This window comes from Rhipicephalus microplus, chromosome 4 (genome assembly GCF_043290135.1).
Source record: "Rhipicephalus microplus isolate Deutch F79 chromosome 4, USDA_Rmic, whole genome shotgun sequence".
Lineage (NCBI taxonomy): Eukaryota > Metazoa > Arthropoda > Arachnida > Ixodida > Ixodidae > Rhipicephalus > Rhipicephalus microplus.
In genome coordinates this window covers 44987911-45011902 of record NC_134703.1, presented here as the reverse complement: position 1 = coordinate 45011902, position 23992 = coordinate 44987911, and the positions used below count along the sequence as shown (strand labels likewise).

The 23992-nt window shown below is 46.5% G+C and overlaps 1 long non-coding RNA gene across 1 annotated transcript; it reads left to right on the top strand.

Moving 5' to 3' along the window:
- Positions 1–13022: 13022 nt before the first annotated feature.
- Positions 13023–23384, top strand: LOC119171391 (uncharacterized). Its single transcript, XR_012894886.1, has 13 exons — positions 13023–13265; positions 13395–14200; positions 14303–14429; positions 14501–14573; positions 14993–15182; positions 16221–16286; positions 16420–17215; positions 17322–17443; positions 17510–17689; positions 17900–18081; positions 19738–19808; positions 19947–20110; positions 20182–23384. It is a non-coding gene; the product is annotated as an uncharacterized LOC119171391 (long non-coding RNA).
- The last annotated feature ends 608 nt before the right edge of the window (positions 23385–23992 follow it).

Below are 23992 nucleotides of genomic sequence, written 5' to 3'. Positions count from 1 at the left end.
CACACACACACACACATACACGCACACACACACACACACACACACACACACACACACACACACACACACACACACACACACACACACACACGCACACACACACATGCACACACACACACGCACACACACACACACACACACACACACGCACGCACACAAACACACAATTCATTTGGCGGCGTTTCCTTAGCGTTGCTTCAAAACGAGATTCGTCTCTTTGGTTTTTACCTGAACTGCACGGTACTGTTTGCAGTCAAACTGTTCGTGTTCATCAATTACACAAAATACACGAGGAAAGTACATGCGTTCGCACATGTTCGTCAGCTACACAAAAGACACGAGGCGTAGTACCCGACGCCTCTCCAACAACGCAATGTTGGAAGCGACTGCAACAGGTGCACATGTCTGTGCATCTGGCAGGTTTACACTCTTTTAACACGGCATTCATTACACCCATTGGCAGCAATTGTTGTGCAGTTTTTGACGTAACACAAAGCAACGTGGTGTCCCTTTATAAAGCCCACTATGCGGCCCACTGGACTAGCGGAAAACTTTGATGATAGTGGATTCGCTTACCTTGGTTATATGAGCAGAACATTCGACTTCATGCCGATAACGAGAATGACAACACAGTATTTTGCTGGGATTCTCGAAGCATGTCTTCTGGCTTGGTTCGTTGAGCATAACTTAATGCCGGACTTCGGAATCAGACGTGCCGAAACCGGCGTGCCCTGTCAGCTACCGTCGCGTTCATCTCGTGACGGTACTGCACATAATTAGTTTATTCGCGCAAGTTAAAACGAGCAGACTATGTACGACCGCAATGCTAAGGTTCGTTGGGGCACACGCTAGCACGATGTCACTTTAGGGCATGTGCCCCGAATTGCCTTTGAGGCTTATGCAGCTCAGTCGTTCACCGTACAGTGCCTTGGGTTCGGCGGGGTGAAGATGCGGCCACCTGGTCGCGGTTATCTAGACCTGGTGTCTATCTCGAAAATGCATCAGCCAGCCCTTTGGCTCGGAGCTCACGACCGCACCAGTCTGCGAGGTAATTCCTGGAGGCCACACGCAATGAGGCTGCTTATCGGGGCTTAGTGCAACCGCCACTGATTTCGTCATTCACAACTCTCTGATTTCCTATACGGTAAAGACAACAACTCGCCCACGTATAAGAAGCATCCAGATGTATGTTTTTTCCCATTTCCGTTAGACGTCATGGCCACAGGATTTGGTGTTATACACTGATGCCTCGGGTCACATGAAACTTAAAAAAAAACTAAATCAAATGCATGATGTAGTAATGAGAGTTGTTCGTTACTGTATTTCTGAAATCGCGAAATGATCTGTGCAGTCTCTCGCTTGATCTGTGCAGTCTCTCGCGAAATGATCTGCATGTCTCTCGCTTATGATTTTCCAACGAGGAATACAACATAAAAAAATAACAGCTCGACTACATGTCTTCTTGAGCCAAAACAAACGCACGGCCTTCAGTTCTGTCCGTAAGAAGACGTCGTATTTCCCGCTTACGCTTGCCCAACGAGGCGTGCTGTACAATAATAATGATAATAATGATTGCGCGATATCTCTTCACGCGCCTAAGCACACACGTGACCTAAAGACTGTCTATTTCGAGCCACCAAGACGTCATGTTTCCCGTGTGCTCGTTCGCCAAGGCATAATACTCAACAGTAGCGAGTTCACGATGTCTCCTCCTGGGCTTCCCTCTCGCCTGAGTATAAATGTGGTTAAGGTGCTGAGTTAGGCTGTTAACCCTAAAGTCGCGGGTTCGATCTCAGCCGTGGTGGTCGCATTTTATTGGAGGCGAAATGCTAGAGGACTGTGAATTGAGCGATGTGACCAACTACGGGCAGTCTAGAAGGTCCACGATGACGCCACAAGGCTCGGCCTGACGGTATACCGACGTGGACGCGGCCCACCTCGTTCTCAAAAGACCGGGCTTCAGGACACAAATAAAGTTTTGTGGATGAATTAATTGCACATTAAAGAACACCAGATGGTCGAATCATCACCGAAGGGCCATCCAGCGGCTTGAGGAGGCTTTGGTGAAGCAACTGAGAAAAGGAGCCGATGACCCGTCTAACGGGTGCGGAGGCACCCGAGTAACTGTCGCTTATACTTGGAGCACAACATCCTCGAGGCTCTGAGATTATCGGACTCTAATAGCCGTAATCTTAAGATAGGGAACATCGGCGCCCTGCGAGGCCGGGGACTTCTTACACGCCGGATGTATAAGTAAATGTTATTTCTTTCTCTCTCGAATCATCGCTTCCATGCATCGAAAGAAACCTGAATTCGGGATGCTTCATTCGAACGTCAGAACACGTTGAAATCGCCCTCCGGCATTCATGAACCCACATGTGATCGGCTGATGTGTGCCACGGCATCTTCCCGTTGTCGGGTGTCGCTGATGGAAATCCAATGAAGATGTAGGAAGTTTTGGTAAGGTGGCGCCATGCGAGATGACGTTATGTATATAATTCATGAAATGGAAGAGCACGCCTAAATATGCCTTGCTTCGCGTCTCAATAATTGTTGAGGTTTAACGCCCCAAAACCAGTTCTCTATTTTTTAAAATATTAATGTGGTGTTGCTTGCGAGTATGTGTCGGCAGCAATTTAGATCGTTTCTAAATCATCATCATCATCATCATCATCATCATCATCATATTATTATTATTATTATTATGTTGTACTACTACTACTAGTAGTAGTAGTAGTAGTTGTAGTAGCTGTTTTCCACTGTTTCCTATTGGAAAGTTATATTTTTTGCTTAGACCAGCGCACATACCTCGGTTGTTCCTTGCCGTCTAAATAATTATTTATTTATTAATTAATTATTAAACAGTGCTCCTGGCTGGCACGAAACGACGTCGTAGTGACGCTCTTTTCACGGGCTATTCGCGAATTCGGTAAGTGCTGCTGATACCGATGTTTACCGAATTTTTCCCTCGATATTGTAAACTCGAGAAACGTAGACTCCGCAACGCCGGTATCAGCCCATTGAATGTAGTAAACGGCGCGGTCACTTCTGCCAGACATATACAGCCGTAGCGTGACGATGTGAGTCGATCGCGTAAGCCTGGCTGCGGAAAGAAAGAAAAAAGTGCCGGCCTGTGGGAGACCACGCGACTCGTCGGTTGTTGGCATAGAGCCCCAACAGCGCGTGTCAAGCAGCTGGCATCCCGATTTTTGTTTGTTTTTCCTGTTAGGCTGTAGTTGTGGTTACAAAGACAGAAGCGTTTCCTTTGGTAACAAGGACACTTCGGCCAAAGACACGGCTGGGTGGTCGGCAATGACGTGAGAATACGACAAAAGTGCCCGAAACCGCACTCTGTGTGACTCTTCCCGGTCACGCCAGGTGACGATCCTCCAAAGTTTTTGGAACGTTAAATTCTTTGTTGAGGCGCGAGGGCAGCTCACCAGTTCCGATGCTAGTGTTCATTATGCGGTGCAGGTTACAATACAAGCACCACCCCCGGAACTTCTGTGACCGGCCCTTCACCTGTGCAAGAAAGCCGTGTTGTGTAGTTCTCACCGCAAACATTAAATCATTTGCGCTAACGATGTAGATGCTACATATACGTGCCTAACGGGGTTGCCTGGGCGAGTTGGTACGACATGATTCACATAAAAAAAAAACAGCGCCAATAACGCGGGACAAGAAAAGGAGGAGACAGACAGCGGCACTGTCCTCGTTATTGTCCCTCGTTATTGGCGCTGTTTTTTATGTGGATATATACGTGCATAACTAAATAATAAAGTTCTCCTTTAAGAGTTGATCGCGATAGCGTAGTGGGGCCACGTGCACACCACCTTCTCAATTACTAAGCAGACATCGGTTCTCCGTGCGTGCCTCTACCGCGCCGCAAGGAAACGACCGACTGTGCGCGTAACGCTGGTCGTTTCAAACTATCCCACAGTTACTCAGTGCCGGCTAAACCGTAACTCTTTCTTTTGCGAATCATCTCAGGGCTCACAGCGCATCCGTGAGGCAACGCGAGAAACTTTTTGCGTGCTAGTGGCCTATTGAATAGACTATAGCACCCCCGCTCTCTTCTTTTCTTTTCGCGCGTCTATTTTCATTTTCGCTTTCTTTCCCGTCTTTTTTCCCTATTCCCCTTTCCTTAGCGCAGGGTAGCAAACCGGATGCCCCATTTTCTAGTTAAAATCCCTGCCTTTACCTCATTTTATTCTCTCTATACGCCATTGCTCACTTTGTTCATGCTTCTGCTGCTGATAATTATCATATTGCCGGAGCACTTTGTAATGGCTGCACCTTTAAGGCATCCACTTATTGAACAATCAATTCGCACGTTTGGCCCCTGGAACCATTACAAGCTTCTGTCACGTCACATTACGGGCGTTAAATAGACTCCTTCCATTACATTACATTCATGTAGTTTTTTTTGATGCAGGTTGCAGTAATAGCCGGACTCTGCAGTAGCCTTCTTGCTTTCCAAGCAAAAGGGCTGTGGTCGATTCTTGCTGCAACCTACGATATTAATTACTAAATGCGAATCATTTTTTTGCTGCCTACTCCGGGTATTTTACCGTGTTTATCTATCTATCTATCTATCTATCTATCTATCTATCTATCTATCTATCTATCTATCTATCTATCTATCTATCTATCTATCTATCTATCTATCTATCTATCTATCTATCTATCTATCTATCTATCTATCTATCTATCTATCTATCTATCTATCTATCTATCTATCTATCTATCTATCTATCTATCTATCTATCTATCTATCTATCTATCTATCTATCTATCTATCTATCTATCTATCTATCTATCTATATATCTATCTATCTATCTATCTATCTATCTATCTATCTATCTATCTATCTATCTATCTATCTATCTATCTATCTATCTCCGCATGCTTCACAGAACATTAATTCCCAAGGTACTATCGTGAGCAATATGAGCTCGAACCCACGAGCGCGTGGCAAATAGCCTCAATACCGAGATAACGTGATACTTGGATGACGCTGCCGAAACTCGAGGGTAAAGGAAGACGCTCTTCATCAGACTGTTAGAAACATAATCACGTAAAGAGAGGACACTCCCGAAGGACCCTCCAGCCGAGCTACGGCACTGCTTTTAGCGTTACGAGGGGATGGTCAGAACCAATAACGTCATCGGCGTAAACAAAGCAACAAAAGTTTTTCTTCCCTATGCTGGGTTTTGAACCCGTACCCCTCATACTCCGAAAGCGAGTGTCTTTACCACTAGGCTACCCACCCTTACTTCCACAAAGGGAATGCATATACAGTACATCAAAACCACATGAATGTGCATACCTTCGAGAAAAACAAATGCAGAAAGATAGCACTTTGTAGTCAGACTTTACCGATTTTTGTGGTAACACATTGAACGTCCTCAGCGGGACTCGATGTAAAGCCGATGTGAGGAATCGCACAAATCAATAAACTCTGTCTTCGAAAAAGAATCGTGGCATATCCACGGAGTGAATGATGAGGAGTGGGGCGAAGCGTCCGCCAGGGCTTCTGTCCGTCCGTTGTTGCTTTTGTCCATCCGTCCGTCCTTGCTTCCGTCTATCCATCCATCTGTCTGTCTATCTGATTGATTGGTATGACTGGTTTAACGTCCCAAAACCACCATATGGTTATGAGAGACGCCATAGTGGAGGGCTCTGGTAATTTCGACCACCTGGGGTTTTTTAACGTGCACCCAAATCTGAGCACACAGGCCTACAACATTTCCGCCTCCATCGGAAATGTAGCCGCCGCAGCCGGGATTCGATCCCACGACATGTGGGACAGCAGTGTCTATCTGTCTGTCTGTCCGCACCTGCTGAGTGAGTCATCGAACGTGGCGGTCACGAACCACGACGAGCTAGGAGGGACAAACCCACGACTTAAGGAGCTTCACCCCTAACGATTTTATGCCAAACTTGGGTCTTCAAGGCCCACCTGAGGTGGCTATTAAACCATAAAATGTGTTGACTAATGAGTAGAAGTGAGCATGGGTACGTCATTCCGCTGTTTGTCAGAACCTTCCTTGTTTGGCCGTGAAAAGGCTCGAGTGGGCACTCCTGCTGGCGGCACTCCCTCATGATTTCTGAAACGGCTGCTCATAGCGTGCCATCGGCCACTATAGCAATGCTAAGACGAGAAGAAAATGTGTCAAAAACAATAAGTGAAAGTGAAAGAAGCGTATAAAGATAGAGAGTGAGAATTTATTAGAAGGCAGAGAGGTCGGCCTGAGCTAGTTCGCTCTAGCCTGCTACTCTACACAGGGGATAAGGGAAAGGGGAAGGAAAGAGGGGTGAAGGGTGATGATGGGGACAAGAAGAAGTGGTGCGTATGTACAGTAGCCACTTAGCATAGTACCCTACAGTCTAGTTTCTAGTCCAGTGCTTTTTATAAAGTCTGAAACAGCCTTTGTAATAGTTTTTGACACTGTTTGGTCGTTCATTGCTGACAATATGTGGCTTTCACTTAATGGTGTTCGTGCAATGCTTGCCAACGTTGCAGTTGGAATTTTTCTTTGCGCCACATATAATGGATAGTCACAAAATATGTGAGCTATCGTTTCACGCACTTGGCAGCGTTCACAATTCGGGTTGTCCGCACGGCCGATTAGTTGGGTGTAGTGGCGAGTGAAGGAGACGCCCAGGCGAATTCGGTGCAGTATATTAGCATGTCTTCGGCTGATTTTATCTGAAAGACGAAAAGTCATACCGGCGTCAATTTCCCGCAGGCGCTAGTTCCGGTGATCTGGTAGCGACCAGTAAGTGGCAGCGCATTCGCGCATGAGTGATCTTAACAATGTGTTGATGTCACTTTGCGAGTACGGTACTTTGACGTACATAGAAGCGTTGCATATTGCCGCTCTTGCTTCGCTATCGGCTGTTTCGTTGCCAACCAGGCCGCAGTGTCCAGGAATCCATTGGAGTGTAATTAAGTGACCGCTCCTGTGTGTTAGGTCAAATGCCTGGACGATTCCTAACACTAACTCGTAAAATTGGCCTCTTCTTGAGCAAGAATGGATAGCTTGAAGCGCTGATTTTGAATCAGACAGAACCGCCCATTTACGCGGTGCTTGGTCGTTCACAATTTTTATGGCTTCTTGTATAGCAACAGGTTCTGCAGCTGTCGAAGATGACTTATGATCTAATTTGTACTGTCGGGAAATACTGAGTTGGGGGATCACGAAGGCTGCAGCTGAGGTGGATGAAGTTACGGATCCATCGGTGTAAATGTGCACAGAGTCGCTGTATCGGTCATCTAAATGTGCCAAAGTAAGTTGCTTGAGGGCAATATAAGAAACACGCGACTTATACGAAATTCCACGTATGTGAAGGCACACCAGCGGTTTAGTCAATGTCCATGGAGGCACTGCTGGGATTACGGCTGGTGCAAAGCTTGAAGGGATCATGTGCCTATGCGTGTCGAGGCATCGCGAATAGGTACAGCCTGGTCGGTCCACTTGTAGCGAAGACAACGGGTGCTGTGCATGTCGGGTCAGCAGATGAAGGTGCACTAGAAGAGGCTCACAGGACGTGTAAACCAGTATAGGGCAGGTGCGGGACTCCTCCATAGTGCCAGAGGTGGACGTGCACCGTGGTAGGCCAAGGCATATTCTCAGTGCTCGTGCCTGAAGGCTCTCTAAAGTACGAAGGCACGTTGCCCGCATGCTGGAAAGCACAGGTAAGCTGTACCTTATATAGCCCACAAACAATGCCTTGTATAACTGCAGAAGACTTTTCTCCGAAGGGCCCCATCTCAGTCCTGCTATAACACGAAGAACATACACAAAACTGATTAGTTTGTTTCGCAGCACAGTCACATACTTTGACCAGGACAGGTTGCGATCAATGACGACCTCTAAATAGCGGTGGTGCTTTACCACGGGAATCACTGCTCCGTGAGCGAAGAGTGGGTACCGCGACATTGATTTCTTCGTAAATGCCAATGCAGCACATTTTGCGATTGAAAGTTCCAGGCCTTGACGACGTAAGTACTTAGATGTTATTGATGTGCCTTGTTGTAGCCTTGCTCGCAGTTGTGGTCGCGTTGCTCTAGATGCCCATATGCATATGTCGTCCACACACGCACTGATTCTGACAACGTCGGGAAGCTAAGCTTTAAGGCCAATGAGTGCTATGTTAAAAAGCATGGGGCTCAGGACGGCGCCTTGCGGAACTCCACGGCTTACGAGGTGCCTGGCCGTGTCACCGTCGGGTGTCAACATAAAAATGGTTCGTCCAGTGAGATAGCTCCCTATCCATGCGTGTAGTCGGCCACCTACGCCGATGTCTTCAAGGGCGTCAAGAATGGCCTCATGGTAGACGCTATCGTACGCGCCCTTTATATCTAAGAAAATGGCCCCTACCAATCTCCGACGTTGTCTTTCCTTTTCAACAGAAGAAACTAGATCTACAACACCGTCTATAGATGATCGACCTCAACGGAAGCCATTTATAAAATCTGGTAAGCCGACATTATTCTCCAGCAGCCATTCCAATCTTGCCAGCACCATGCGTTCCATCACCTTACCGATGCAACTGGCTAAGGCAATGGGTCTATAAGAAGACAGCTCGTGTGAACACTTGCCTGGTTTCAGTAAGGCCACTATGCGGCTGCACTTCCAACTCTCTGGGACTATCGCTGTTTCCCACGTAGAATTGTAGAACGACAAGAGAGCCTGCCTTGCTTCCTGGCTGAGGTGATATAGAGCCGAATAAGTAATTCCGTCAGGCCCTGGTGCGGACGACCGTCGGGACGCAGAAATGGCAGCGTCGAGTTCGTGCGTTGTGAATGGTAAGTCAAGGCGATCGTCGCTGAATGGCGGTGAGGCTAAACACAAAGGTGATATCGATGAGGAGGACATACCTACGAGTAAGTGGCAGTAATCTTCTGCAACCTCTACTTCAGGTCGACCTTGCTTTGGAGCCAAAGATCGGAAAGGGAACAACTGTTGAGTGGGCGTCTGAAGGCTTCGGACAGTTTGCCATATTCGAGACAGGGGTTTTCTGGGATCAAGAGAGCTACAAAATTCCCTCCACCGTTGCCTATCGAGCTTATCGAGGTGTCGCAATACATGTCGTTGTGCTTTGCGTGCTGTAGATAGGTCAGATGGTGATTTCGTCCTCCTGTATTTTCTCTCTGCCCGGCGACGGATTGCACGAAGGTATTCATATTGTGCGTCAAGTTGTGATCTTGGTAGCGACACATTCAGAAGTTTCGTATGCGTTGTTAAGGCTGATGCAATTAGGCTTTCTTTCTGATATAGATTGAATGTTCCCGCACTGAGCATTTACAGAAGCTTGGAACCCTGGCCAGTCTACTCTTTTCACAGGGAGGGGACTCGAACGACGGAATCCTTTTCGTTGTATATATGTAGGGAGATGGTCACTTCCATGTGTTTCAACGTCTACGAACCAACAGGTAATAGGTAAGAGACTTCTGCTCACAAAACATACGTCTAGACAGCTGCTGTACGATGCGCCACGGAGGTAAGTAGGTGAGCCATCGTTAATGGACAGCAGGCCCTGATTGAGCACGAAATCGGCAATGTCCCTACCGCGGGTGTTCATTGAGGCAGAACCCCACATGAGGTGATGTGCATTAAAATCCCCAACTAATACTTGTGATCCAGGGCAAGCTTGGAGTATGGACAAGAAATGGGAACAGTCCACGTGGCTTCTAGGAGGAATGTATCCACCAATGATTGATATTGAACGTCACTTGTGCTTTATAGATAGGCAAATATAGTCGTTAGAAGCATGAGGAGCCACGGTATGTCTCACGTATACGTTAAATCTCGACGTACGCATATAATTACTTTGCTCGCATTTCGATCATCACGTGACCACAAAGTGACGTATCCGGAAATACGAAACGACGACATCATATTCGGCTCACATAATACAACCAACGGAAATTTGTATTTAAACATCCGTTGTCGAAAGTCGGACAATCGGCTGTAAAGATGGTCAGCGAGTACACCGATAGGTGTAATTAAAGGCATTGCATGTGCATCATGACAGGCTACGTCACAGCCGATGTATTTGTAGCTGGATAGCCTGATGGGTATTTGGTTGTGGCTGTGCGCGTCGATGTAAGCTCATATCACCGCTAGCAGCTACTGACACGCTAAAAGCTGTGTTTTGCAGCAACGATATCGAGGCGAGAGGGAAGGCAGGCGTAAGAGCCACCCTTTCTCTTTTCTTTCGGACAGTGGCCGCTGCCGATCAGCCGATGCATAGGGCTCGAAGCTATTCGCCTCACGTGGGATCTGCCGAATTTTTATTTTATTTAGATGTTTCTCAATTTTTCGATCCCGGACAACGCTCATTTCTGGCTCGCAACGAACGACGCCAACGCGAGATTTCCGGCGGAACGAGCAAAAAAGAAATATTGCGTTTTTCAAAAAATTGACGCCTCAATTTACTTCTGGGATTCATGGCATATTCATTAAGTTGCCAGGAAGTTCAAGTTTTCTGCCGTGAATCAGCGACATCAACACGCGTCAGCGGGTAAAATCGCCCACATGTAATTCGCGAAAAGTGTTTGACGTCACAGCAACAAGCAAATGAACTGAAATGGGGCATCTATGTAAATATTATTTGGGTGAGACAGCCGCGACTGTGGCTGGACTTTACACTTACATTTAAACTGTAACTGACAATAGCTCTTTCAGTAGGGGTAGCTACGCCTCTTTAGGCAAGTTGTTTAAGCTATTTGTCTAGAATTGTAGTCAAACGATAGCAAGATCATCTGAATCATCTCAATTGTCGGAATGTCTTGACCCTATCTCAAGGTGCTGCGTACAATTCTAACCAATCACTTTATTGAAAGCACCATGATGTTGGACGAGTTGTACGACGTGCCGCGTTCCAAGAGCAACCTAAAATGTATTTTCATTTCTTTCTTTTTAAATTAATACAACCAAAGACCAATTGCGCATGCATCTTCATCTTGCGATGTTTATATTTCGGTGTTAAAATGTGGAAGATCACTTCATCATCTCTTGAAGTGGCGGATGAGAACGAACTTCTCTTTTGCTTCAGCCTCTTAACACGTGAAATTAAAAAGTAGCCAAGCATGCACACTATGGTCTTTTAGAGCTACATATTTTACAAATTTATTGATAAAAAAGAGAAAAAAAGTCGATTCCGAGCCGTGGTTCGGTTCAACGTGGCCTTGATTGAGAATTTTTTTTCCCCATGGCATGGGCTTATCGCAGTAGTGTAGTGGTTGCAGCGCTCGGTTGTTGACCTGGAGGCACGGAGGAAGGGAAAAACTCCTTCCTCCATGCCTGAAGGTCGCGGGTGTGGTGTAGGCAAAATGCTGGAGGCCTGTGTACTGTGCGATGTCAGTGCACGTGAAAGAACACCAGAAGGTGTAAATTTCTGTAGCCCTCCTTTTAGGGGCGATGCTCCTTAAAGCGGCGCCCATTCGTACCTCGTCGTAGTACGTAAAATGTCTTACGCCTTGACCTGGAAGGTGGTGCCGATGGCAGATTTCTCCTGTGCGTTGTTGAACGATAAAAATTCGCAGCGTGTATGTTAACTAAAAGCCGAATTCTCCTGTCTCTCATTCCCATTAGCAGCCATTGGCATGTACATTGAGCACTCTCTGACAAGAAAGGGTTGCTAGGTTATACTCGCTGGGCGTAACCTCCTCGGTTTTAGAAAGGTTTAGCGAGCGTTGGGCCGCAGTGTCATGAATACAGTGAACTAGTATATACCATGAACTCGAGGTGGTTAAAGGTGGGAAGTAGACCTGAAGCGCAAGCCGTAAGAAAGTGTGCGTGTGCCACCTTTCGTTTAGTCCTTGGAATGTCCGCTGGATGGCAGTGCTTATATATGCGGAATATATGATCAAAAGATGCGAGATGGTGGTACTTGGAGTGTTGACTAGATAGACGAACGGACACACAGACAGATACATGAACGGACGCACGGATGGCTGCATGTACGGACGGACGCATGAATGGACTCAGGGGCGGATCCATGGACGAACGCAGGAGCAAACGCACGGATGGACGTGCGGACGCACGAACAGACGCGCACACGGACGGGCGGGTGGACGCATGGACGGTGACACAGCCGGACGCTTGAACGGACGGAAGCAAAAAAGACTGGACGTACGGATGCTTCGCCCCACTCTCCATCATTCACCCCGTGAATATGGTGCCATTTGTTTTTTTTTGGCGTCTCATAATCATATCGCGGTTTTGGGACGTAAAACCCCAGATATTATTAATGTTCTTACGGCACAGCACGATATTTTCACCGTATCTCGGGAATCGGCCATTATATTTCCGTCAGTGCCGTAAAACCCCAGATATTAATATTCTTACGGCACAGAACGATATTTTCACCGTACCTCGGGAATCGGCCAATATATTTTCGTGAGTGCGGACGAACGCCGGCGACTTTCGAATTACATCGAGAAGGCATGCTGCACATGCGTTAAATACGGCTGGAAACAAAAGCAGTGACGCTTGTGGTGCGCTTTGTACACTATCTAGAAGCGCTAAACATCTTTACGGCCTAAAAACACCACCGACATGTGGTAGACAGTGAAAATTATCGGGCCGGACGATTATTACGCACTGCTCGTTATACCTTTCTTTAAAAAAAAAAACCATTTTGCTCTCGCTTCTTTTTAACAATCCTTCGCGCCGATGCTGACGATAACACGCCTCGTGCTGAACCGCGTCGGCGTCGAATTGATCGTCGCAAACGAGCCACCTGTGCGTTCGTGCGTACTTGCGTGTTCGTGCCGCTGATAAGTGAAATGCAGCCACCGCAACACGTGACATGACTCGGGCTTATCACAATCGCTTGAAAGACCAGCCAAAGCCGGAGCCATGGCCTCTGGATTCGAGAACTGTAGGTTACGAGCGCCACGAAAGCACACGCGGCATGTCCCTCTCGTAGCGTCGGCCTGCTCTTCTCGCGATCTTTTAAGAAGAGATGCGGTTCGCATCGTTGGCAAGAGCATGCGTACCGGAACGGCCACCTTGATAAGGTTACGTACGCCGGATTCACGCCACTGGCGCTAGTGGACAACACGTCTAGAACGTTACCGCCAGGCGACGCTGGCGGCCACTGACGACAGCGCCACCTCCCGCTAGAAAAGTGGAAGTCACACTGCGGCGTCGGCTTACACGCTGTTGGTACGTCTTCCAGGCCGAGTGGGCCAAGCATGTGTGTTGTTCGAGCACGTGGCTCTCGTCCGCTGTCTTCACGCACCAAGGTAAGCCATATTACGGCTACCTTAAGCCTACATGTCCCGTAGTTGTGTGTAGTTTCTCGTTCAGCTTTAATTCAGCGACATTCGCGAAAGTTTACAAGCTAATTATAGCGTTCACTTTCACCCCTACAGAATTCACCACCGTAGGCTAAATGCTCCGTGAGAGTGCTCCCTGTCGTTTGGAACGCATGGACCAGGGGACATTTCTTCGCTGAAAGCTTCGGCATCTTTAACCCCTTCAGGTGGGCCACAGCTGTTAGGGTGGCACGCCAAGCTTTTGACTGCGGTGTCTAAATGCACGGTGGCATTCGGTATTGCCTGCGGGGTTTCTATCTATCGACACTCGCAGTAACTGCTAGGTAAATTCAATTGCGGTCAATTACGCCGCTGAATGAAGGGAGTGGGCAAAGGCGGTCACAGCGCGGCGGGTTCTTCTCCGTGGCGGAAACGAGAGTGGCATCCAAGCTTCAGTCGAGCCGCTCGGGGTCTGAACCGTCGCATAGCGTCAGCACTCTTCAGTTTTCGTCGGGGAGATGGGCCCGCACCGAATGCCGCAGAGTCCCGTTGCCACTGTTTCGTCTCGGTTTTGCGTTGCGTCGCGTCTGGGCCACGTGGTGAATTAAATGGGCGAGGCAGTCGCTTCGTGGAAAACGGCATTCGGTTTAGCTTTTGTCAGGAGTTTTCATCGAAACAACGTGGCTTCGGTCCGCAGCCCATCGTTAAGCCCTGCTGTGGCCATGGTACGTGGTCAATTTCCGTGTTTTCAATTTGCACTCGTCCCCGTCTCCCGTATCTCGTCAGTTATCGTCCCGTCCTTACTCAATTCGCAATGAACCGATAATGACACTGTTGTCAGCTGAGCTCGCAGGTGTAGCCTGGCTGTCCTGGACACGACCGTACGTGGTTCCGGCGGGGTTGCGGCGCAACTGCCCATAACCGTGAGTGTACGCGTCATGGGAACTCGTCACTTCAAGTGCCTCGCAATTTTTTTACCGTGTACTTGCTAAACAGCTGTATTTCCTTCTCTCACCTATTTTCAGAGCTGATAAGCGTTCTGGGCCGGCGGAGCCGCAGCAAACCACGTTCCTGTTCTTTGCCAGCGTCATGCCGTTGGCACCCTGCCAGCTGTGAACAGCTTCACTCCAGTCCGTTCCTTCCTTATAACTTGTAAGTTTAGTTCATGCAGCATGTACTTTGAACTCTTCTCAAGTCTCAATGCTTTTATTACTTCTCTTCAGGTTGGCATCTTTCGCTGTACTGCTGAAGATATGCTGCTGAAGGTCTTTGCGCAAGCCTTGGCATACGTCACATGTAAGCTTAGGTTTCTCTCAATTCTTTCAGCGGTTTAAAGGTTCTTTTGGTGGTTATATTAAAACGGCTTTTTACTGTAGTTTTCGCAGTTTCTTTTTCATTTTGCAGTGATTCCGTTGTTCATTCTGGAGGGCTTGCATTTTTTCTGTAGCGTTTGTTGCGGCTTTTTTTTTTGTGGCGTTTGTTGCGGCTTTTTTTTTTTGTGGCGTTTGTTGCGGCTTTTTTTTTTTGTGGCGTTTGTTGCGGCTTTTTTTTTGTGGCGTTTGTTGCGGCTTTTTTTTTGTTGCGTTTGTTGGGGCTTTTTTTTTGTGGCGTTTGTTGGGGCTTTTTTTTTTTCGTGGCGTTTGTTGGGGCTCTTTTTTTTTTCGTGGCGTTTAGCTTTTTTCTCTAATAGTCAAACTTCTTTCGTGTCTTCACAGGTTAAACGCGTTGCCCTTGACGTTCGACAAGGCGATGTAACGGTTCCCGCCCGAGATCTACGTGGCGACAAGTGCAGCATCTGTCACGCACGTTGTGCCCGTGCCGTTTTGCAACATTGGTCTCCGGCGAAGTCATCCGCCGTATCCGTGACATCGTTACTGGCAGCCGGGGGCCCCTTCAATACCGAACGTGAGTCACGCAGTTGCATTACGAATATGCAATCGCATACATGCGTTACTGGTCATATACACAAAACCGTAGGGTGTTCATGCAGCAGTCTCTTCGTCGATGCTTATCAGAACAGCTGCAGTGTGCCGTTGATTACACCCGCCACTCCTTTTCTCCTGTGTTCAATGCACATGGGTATTTGTGGTTATAGTTGCAACGAATCGCCATTTATTAAAACTAATTTAATTCTTTGCTCTAGCTGCTTATCAACGTTCTCTAGTTCCAATGCTTACAAATTAAAAGACTTTCGAGATGTAGTCTACGTCAGCCACTACATTGTACTCTTTCTACAGCTCTCTTTACCTTCTCCATTTTGTATCCACGCTGTTGTGTGGCTTTAAGACTATCGTTTCGGGCTTCACGAGCGATTTTCGCCTTTTGCTAACATAGTGTTACACACTACATTCAATCTATAGAGCTATTTTCTATTAAACTTATGACGCCACTGTCATGCGCAGTCATGCTTTAGTTCCGGCGTCACCACCACGACGACAACACCTGTTAGTTTTGTGGGGGGTGCTCACTTCAGTGCAACAAATTCATGTTTGTCATGCTCCTTTACCTTATGGACACGCTACCAACTAAAAGCATGTCCTTTACGTTCTGAAATATGCAGTGATTGGACGGCACTGTCGGGATTCCAATTTTTTTCTCGTAACTAGTCATGCAGGGTTTGTTTATATAGCTTCAAAAGTTTTGTCTTATGTGACGCGTTTTGTGCAGCTATTTTAGCACTGGGGTTATTGGAATGTCTTCATGTCTTGCTTACGCCGCCTTAATGTCGCACCTATCATTTTCTAATATGCATTTTCGAAACTTTCTTATTCCGTTGAGTTCGATCGTGTTTCCATTTACTCTTCGCTGTTTCGGCCAGTCAGGCTACCACTGCCTGTGGCTCTCGGATCAAGTCAGGTTCACTGCCATGACATCGCTCTGGCTTGTTCATTTATAACATTAATCAGGATTTCGAGACTAATTTCTCTTTCTCGTTCCATACAGATTGTAATCTTCACAATGGACTACAGACTCGTGTCCGTGAACCCAGATGGCCCTCCAAGCACTGAGGTAGGTCTTACTCCATTTAGTTCAAGCTGGCATGTTTTGTACCAGCTCTTTCTAGTTGTATTCTCGTTCAGCTTTTTTCAAGCATTATTAGTGATTATCAGCCTAATAAATGCTTTCACTTTCACCCATACAGAATTCTTCACCATCATAGCGTAAATGATCCACGCGAGTGCTGTCAGTCTGGAACGTTTGGACAAGGGAACAATTCGTCGTGGAAAGCTTCGGCATCTTTAACCCCTTCAGGTGGGCCACAGCTGTCAGGGTGGCACGCCAAGCTTTTGACTGCGGTGTCTAAATGAACGGTTGCATTCGGTATTGCTTGCGGGGTTTCTATCTAGCGACACTCGCAGTAACTGGTAGGTAAATTCAATTGCGGCCAATTACGCCGCTGAATGAAGGGAGTGGGCAAAGGCGGTCACAGCGCGGCGGGTTCTTCTCCGTGGCGGAAACGAGAGTGGCATCCAAGCTTCAGTCGAGCCGCTCGGGGTCTGAACCGTCGCATAGCTTCAGCACTCTTCAGTTTTCGTCGGGGAGATGGGCCCGCACCGAATGCCGCAGAGTCCCGTTGCCACTGTTTCGTCTCGGTTTTGCGTTGCGTCGCGGCGGGGCCACGTGGTGAATTAAATGGGCGAGGCAGTCGCTTCGTGGAATACGGCATTCGGTTTAGCTTTTGTCAGGAGTTGTCATCGAAACAACGTGGCTTCGGTCCGCAGCCCATCGTTAAGCCCTGCTGTGGCCATGGTACGTGGTGAATTTCCGCGTTTTCAATTTGCACTCGTCCCCGTCTCCCGTATCTCGTCAGTTCTCGTCCCGTCCTTACTCGATTCCCAATGAACCGATAATGAGTTTTCTCAGCTGAGCTCGCAGGTGTAGCCTGGCTGTCCTGGACAAGCTGACCATACGTGGTTGCGGCGCAACTGCTCATAAAGGTCAGTATGCACGTCATGGAAACTAATCACCTCAAGTGCCTCGCAATTTGTTTTTACCGTGTATTTGCTAAACAGCTGTATCATTCCTTCTCTCCCCGAATTTCAGAGCTCGTACGCGTTCTGGGCCATCGGAGCTGCAGTAAACGACGTTCCTGCCTTTTGCCGCTTCATGCCGATGACATCCTGCCAGCTGTGGAGATCTTCACTCCAATTCCTGCCTTATTACTTGTAAGTTTAGTTCGTGCAGCCTGTTCTTTGAACGCTCTTCTCGATGCTTTTATTACTTCTCTTCAGGTTGGCACCTTTTTCTGCATCACACTGCTTGGCATAATTCCTGCGCAAATGAATATTCGGGCACTGTGCTGCTGAGGACCTTCCGATTTCACCAGTCTGCACGATTCGGAGTGGTTGTCATCAGTTCGAAACGTCCTGTGAACGCTAATGTCTTCGGGCAAGCCATAGCAGTCGTCTCATGTAAGTTTTAGTTTCCCTTCAATTCTTTAACGGCGTTTTAAATGTTCTTTTAATGGTTTTGAATATCCTTCGTTTCATACTGTGTAGTGTTCGGGGCGTTTTGCGGTATTCGCGCATTTTATTTAACAGTGCTGGCAATATTTATTTTCTAGCATTTGGGGAACCATGCCTCTTTTCGGTAGTGCTACAACTTTCCTCGTGTCTTCACAGATTGGGCGCGTATCCCTTGGTTTTCGACAAGGTGACTCAAAGAATCCCGTCTGGGATCGGCGGGGCAAGTGCAGCTTGCGGCAGGCACGTTGCACGCGCTCCGCCCTGCAACATCAGTCTCCAGTAAAGTCCTCCGCCGTATCAGTGACGTCGTCACTGGCATCTGGGGCCCCTTGCTGAACGTGAGTCGTGCCGTTGCATTACAACTTTATTCACTTGCATACTAAATGTGTTGCTTGTCATAAACCAAACGGTGCGGTGTTTATCGAAACGGCTCCACAGTGGTGCCGTTGTTTTAATTACCTCTACGCGCCACTCTTTTAGTGAATTTTGTTACGAGACCACTTTTCGGGTCGCGTTCAGTTTGTTCGCCGCCACCGGTGTCCGTAACCACATCGCACGAAATTAAAAAAAAAAAAAACTTACACCAATGGCACAGTAGGGCTTGAATCCGGGTCCGCTGGGTATTCTATTATTGAGCTACATCAGTGCTTGCGACTCGTTGTCAAACTTGCCTTAGGCAGGCTTATTTTCGGGGAAAGCAATCGCGTTAAGACTTCAAAAGCGTTTTACAACGGCGAAAGAACCAGTCATCCCACAATGCGAATAGCGTAACTATAGGGGGCCGTTCAATACTCGAAACCATCAAAAAAGCTTGTTCTCATTCCCCTAATAAATGTGGCGCATAGCAACTTCAGCCGTAATTCCTTATCCTCGTCTGCCACTGCATGGCCAAACGGGACCGAATTTCTTGCATTTAGCAGATGCCACGCTTCTCAAAATCACGAAAAATGGCATAACAAATGCCGGCCTACTATCCTAAAGGAATTATTTTGAGGCCATAATGGGTACCAAGCAAGCGTGCTTAAAGTACTTACCCAATACATGTTTTGAAAAGGCTCTGAAGGGTTTCTCTTCTAGCTTTCACTGTGGCTGTGCTGTGCCTTCCACACAAACCCGGCGTTTTTCTCATGCCTTTCATGCGTATGGTCATTTGTGGCGATATTTCGAATAAATTGTGATCTATTAAAAATGGTTCTTCGTTCTTTCTGCTTATCAATTTTTCATACGTACAATAATTCCTAATCAAGTTACCAAAAATGCTTTTGAGGTGTGGTTTATATTGTTTTCTACAGCCCTCTTTACCTTCATTCAGGGACCACACTGATGAGTAGTTTTATTGCTATCGTTTAAGTCTGAGTTCTTTTCAATCTTTTGCTATTATGGTGAGTGTTACGCACTACCCATTCAACCCATATAGCTAATCTCTTTAAGATTATGGCGTCATTGTCATGCTTCAGTTCTGGCGTCGCCACCACACTGATACGACTTGCCAGTTTCGTGGGTGTGCTTAAGTAAAGAAATTCAAAAACTTGTCGTGCTCCTCTAGCTTATGGATACGCGACCAACTAAAAGATGTTTCCTATACGTTCTGAAATATGCAGCGATTGGACTGCACTGTCGGACATTGCAGTACCCATTTTTTTCACTTCACTCGTCATGCAGGGCTTCTTTATAGCTTCGCAAGCTTTCCGTCGTCTGCGATGAGTTTCGTCAAGCTATCTCGGTACTGGGCTTACTGCAATGTCTTCATCTCTTGCTTACTATGTTTTGTAGTCACACCTATGATTTCCCATTTTAATATTCATTTTTTTCAAGTTTCTTATACTGTTGAGTTCACTCATGTTCTGGTTTACTCTTCGTTGTTTCGGTCATTCAGGCCACCACAGTTGTGGCTTTACAATCAGTCTGGTTAACTGCCATGACATTGTTCTGGCTTGTTCACTTATAACTTTCATAAGGATTTCGTGACTAATTTCACTTTCTCGCCCCTACAGATCCTAATTTTCACAATGGACTGCGTGGACTCGTGTCTACAAACCTAGACGGCCCTCTCCAAAGCACAAAGGTAGGTCTTACTTTATCTAATTTGTGATGCTGGTATGTTTTGTACCAGCTGTTCTGAGTCGGATATATTCAGCTTATTTCAAGTGATATTAGTGATAATTATCACCCTAATAAATGCCGCCCCTTTCTCCCCCTACAGAACTCACCATCACAGCCTAAATTCTCCGTGTGAGTGCTCCCAGTCGTCTGGAACACCAGGACCAGAGGATATTTTGTTGCTTCGGTATCGGTCTTCCCACAATACCGGTGGCCGACTCGGCGTACTGGATGAACTTCTTTCCTTCAGGAGTCTCGCCATTTCCTGTAAGTATTGAAAACTCTCCTCTTAGTGCCCTGATTCGCATCGGATGAGTAACAATTGCACATATTTCCAGGTTTAGGTATTCGGATACCTCAAGTGTTCGTTCCGACACGTCTACTTCCTACGTGCGACAGAAAGGACAGCAAGTTCAGGACCAGTGTTCACGCAGAGCTGGGTTCAACGTTACTTCTTATGAAGGTGTCGTTTGCCAGGAATGCTGTCAGCACTCGCCCGCCTCAACTGCATGTACACCCCACTGTGCTGAATTGTGCAGGACTGCTTTGTCACCATCCCTACACTACGGAATAGATGTGCTGCCACTATTCCTGTTGTCTAAAACTGTACTTTCACTTGTTTGATCCTCATGCACTGCGTGATCAAAGCTGTGTAAACTGCATCACTCTCTAGGGCAAAATAGTTTAATAAAAAGAAGCTACAGGCAACCACTGCATGAGCTATACCACCTGGTCTCCAATAGAACTTCAATGTGATTACTCCGTGCTGCTGTATCGCTTCGTTTCTGAAGGACTATGTTCTATTCATGCAGCCCGGTTCTATCGGAGGGTGTGTACTTGTGAATTCAGATCTGCTTGGTCTAAAAGTTGTACTAAGCAAAACTGTTAGTTACTTCAAAGGTGGTGTTGCTGTGGAGGCGCAGATGCCTTAGTACTGCTGGCACTGGCGTTGGCAGAAAGGGTACTTCGAAATTTAATTTTGCGTGTGTATATGCGTGTGCACGCACACATACAAACGTGCCTGTGAACATAACGCTTGCGCGGACTTAGCTCTCCTCCCCCCCCCCCCCCTAAAAAAAAGTCTATGCCACTAATTGTAGGCAATGGTAAGGTTGCGACAAGACTAGCATTGTGTGGCATTATGGAGCTCTCAGTGAAACGAGGCTGAACTGTGTAGAAAGTTTTGTAGTTATGTGATATTTCACTGCGGTGTCTTCTGGTGCTCTAAGAGCCAGTCTCCGGTGAGAGCCGAAACACTTAAAATGCTTCCTTGCTGGCAAATGAAGGACTGTGAGATGCAACTCTGCAAGCGAGTATATTGCACCTGGCTAACAATCTTGTGCTGCAGCATATGAAATCGGATAGGTAAGGACCTGTCGTTAGTATCGGATGTGATGCGTTGCTGAAAAAGGATTCGTTCAACCGTTTTTTAAAAAAGATCCACGCTTATCTACTCTCGCTTTAAACATGACATGTCTGTTTTGTTCTGTATACGATTGCGCATCTCGTGTACTGTCTAGGAAATGTAATGCGCCTTAAATTTGTGCAAGCCAGCTACAGTCCTATTCACTTCGTGATCTGTCGCTTGTTAATACCTGGTCAAAACTACGACTGTATTATTAAAGGTTTCTTTGGTATGTGTAAAAAGTGCATGTACAAGTGTCTTAAAATTTCTTTTCTCCCACTGCGCTCTTTATTTTCGCTGTGTCTTCTTTTCTCCATTTTTTCTTTCGCTGTATTGAATTTGTGTTCATGCTCTAAAGATATACTGAGTGTTGTGCATTATTTTGGTCTGGGCGGGGATTGGCGCATTGTAAGGTATTTAGTTGCCTTTTCGCCCCTCCCTTCCCATTAAACCATTGGATAAAGATGTATGCGTCAATGATAAATAAACTTCAAACTTAAAGGCCGAGCGTAAGACTGCCAAAGGCGGCGAGAGGATGCAACACTTGCAGGTGCTTACGGCCGGAGCCTAGCAGTCTAGTTGAATGTTTAACAAAACTCGTTCGGTATTCAGTGGTCAGTTCAGTTTCCTAAACGTGTCCAGGACGAAAATCGTTCGAAATGGCAAATTAGTGGTCGACACATCGAAGTACCACGTTCAGATAAAATGAATACTATCTGACGTTGTCGATGTAAGGGAATTTCGAGTCCGATGGTCAACAAGTACACACCAAAGGGAAGTGTTTGTTGTACTTTCAGCTTATACATAAGTGGCATTCGCAGGGCCCTCTACGTATAACCACGCTGATGATCTCGGTGAATGACTCACTTCGTGGTTTTATATGCTCGAGGCATTGTTGCTAATGCTTTCTTTTCCAAGAAATTTAGCCGTGCGCGTTCCCCAGGTTGTGGTTTTCCTATTGTGGTGTTTCAAGGAGGTGACCAGTAGGTGCCTGATGCGAAACTCCACAGGAATCCATAGAAATCGCTAAAAAACCATAGGAGCAATGCTCACTGGTTCATGGTGAATATAGGGCGCGGAACAGGTGTAGTTTGTAACACTTGGTGTCCAAGGAGAGCAGCTGCGCATTGAAATAGGCGCAATTTTGATGTATGTTTGGGATTGCTGAGCTCGCCAGCGAGGCAATCTGATAGCTCGGGATAGCAGTGATCATGAATCTACATTAAGTCTAATTGGTAGCTCACGCAGAGCGGCTAATACATCGTGGTATTTTCAATGCCCCGGCGGTTCTACTCGTATAACATCGATGACAATTGTCATGTCGTAGAATAACAGCCTCTAGCTTCGCAAGACCATGTGTTTTACAACATAAGTCAGGGGGCTCGTCGCTGCTGACTTCCTGTTGATCTGACACACGTGCTCAAGCACAGCGTTCTATAAATTAAAATCCTGCGCCGTCAGCTCTTTTTTTAGTGGACCTCCAATGTGCACCATCTAAGTCGCTTTCTTTTTAATACAAGCATGCGCAATATGTAAAACATTATCACGATCGCAATGAGTCGGAAAGTGCATAGTTTTACTCTGTCCCTGACTCAGCATTGTTCGCTTTTAACTATAGATGCTCGGTGACTTGGTTGCATTATTTTGTTTCCAGCTCTGATGCGTAACTTTTTTCTCGATAACATTGATTACTTTCGTATATCGTGTCATCGACACTGCTAGTGACGATCCCAGACCTTTTTAAGAATAGTTACATTAATAAGGCACATATACGTAACACAAACACGATTATCTTTCCTTGTTATTGTTTACTTCGCTGAATCAGTTGCTGTAATTTTGTTCTTAGTCTTGCAGAAACACTTGTGGTACTTGGTTTGTAAGAGTTAATCTGATTGAGTGCATTTGATGTCACTGTCAAGTTCAAAAATTTTTTTTCATGATACCTTGGTGACCTATTAGTACTGATGTTAAAAAAAAAAACTTTCATCTGACTGTCATCTATGATGCCCTTTGTTACCATGTTTTATTTAACTGTACAAATTGTATTGCACATCTGCGGAAAGCTCTCAGGCATTAAGATTATGCTCAATGATTGACTGAAGTCATTGTAGTGACGAAATAAATTGATACAATTTTTGTTGTTTTGATTGAGATAACAACGTACGAATAATGCTGCTATGTGCATTGTCACACGTTGTGTACTTGTTATTTACGCTAAACTTCTTTATGCAACTCTTGATGCAGCTAGCTGCTTAACATAGTCTCGCGGCACATGCACACACATTACTGTCCACAAAGCTAGTTAACCTCGCTAACATAAGTCGCGTTTTCGTTATAAATGGGAAGGGAAGCGGAAGACGCTCACATACTCCTGGCAGTAGCGTTCCGCCTCTCCCGACCAGCCGAATGCAGGTGTCCTTGTGGAGTGGCCGTACGTAGATTGAGGTGGGGCTCTTCGCTTGCTTTGCATATTCAGGCTCAATGTCAACGTTGGCAGGGAATGCTTTGATGACTTTGAACTGTCGTATTAACAGAGGAACTGGGAAGCGTTCCTCGTTTTACGAGTGAAGCTCCTTGGGACCTAGCATCGTTTTCCGTTGTGGTCACAGTATAGAATTGTTGCTATAGTTGAAACAAATGTGACAGAAATACGAAACACACATTATTTTATACGCAGCATCATGCAGGCTGGGAGCGGCATACATCGCTTTGACCGAAGATGAAAAAAATCGCAACTGTTGAAA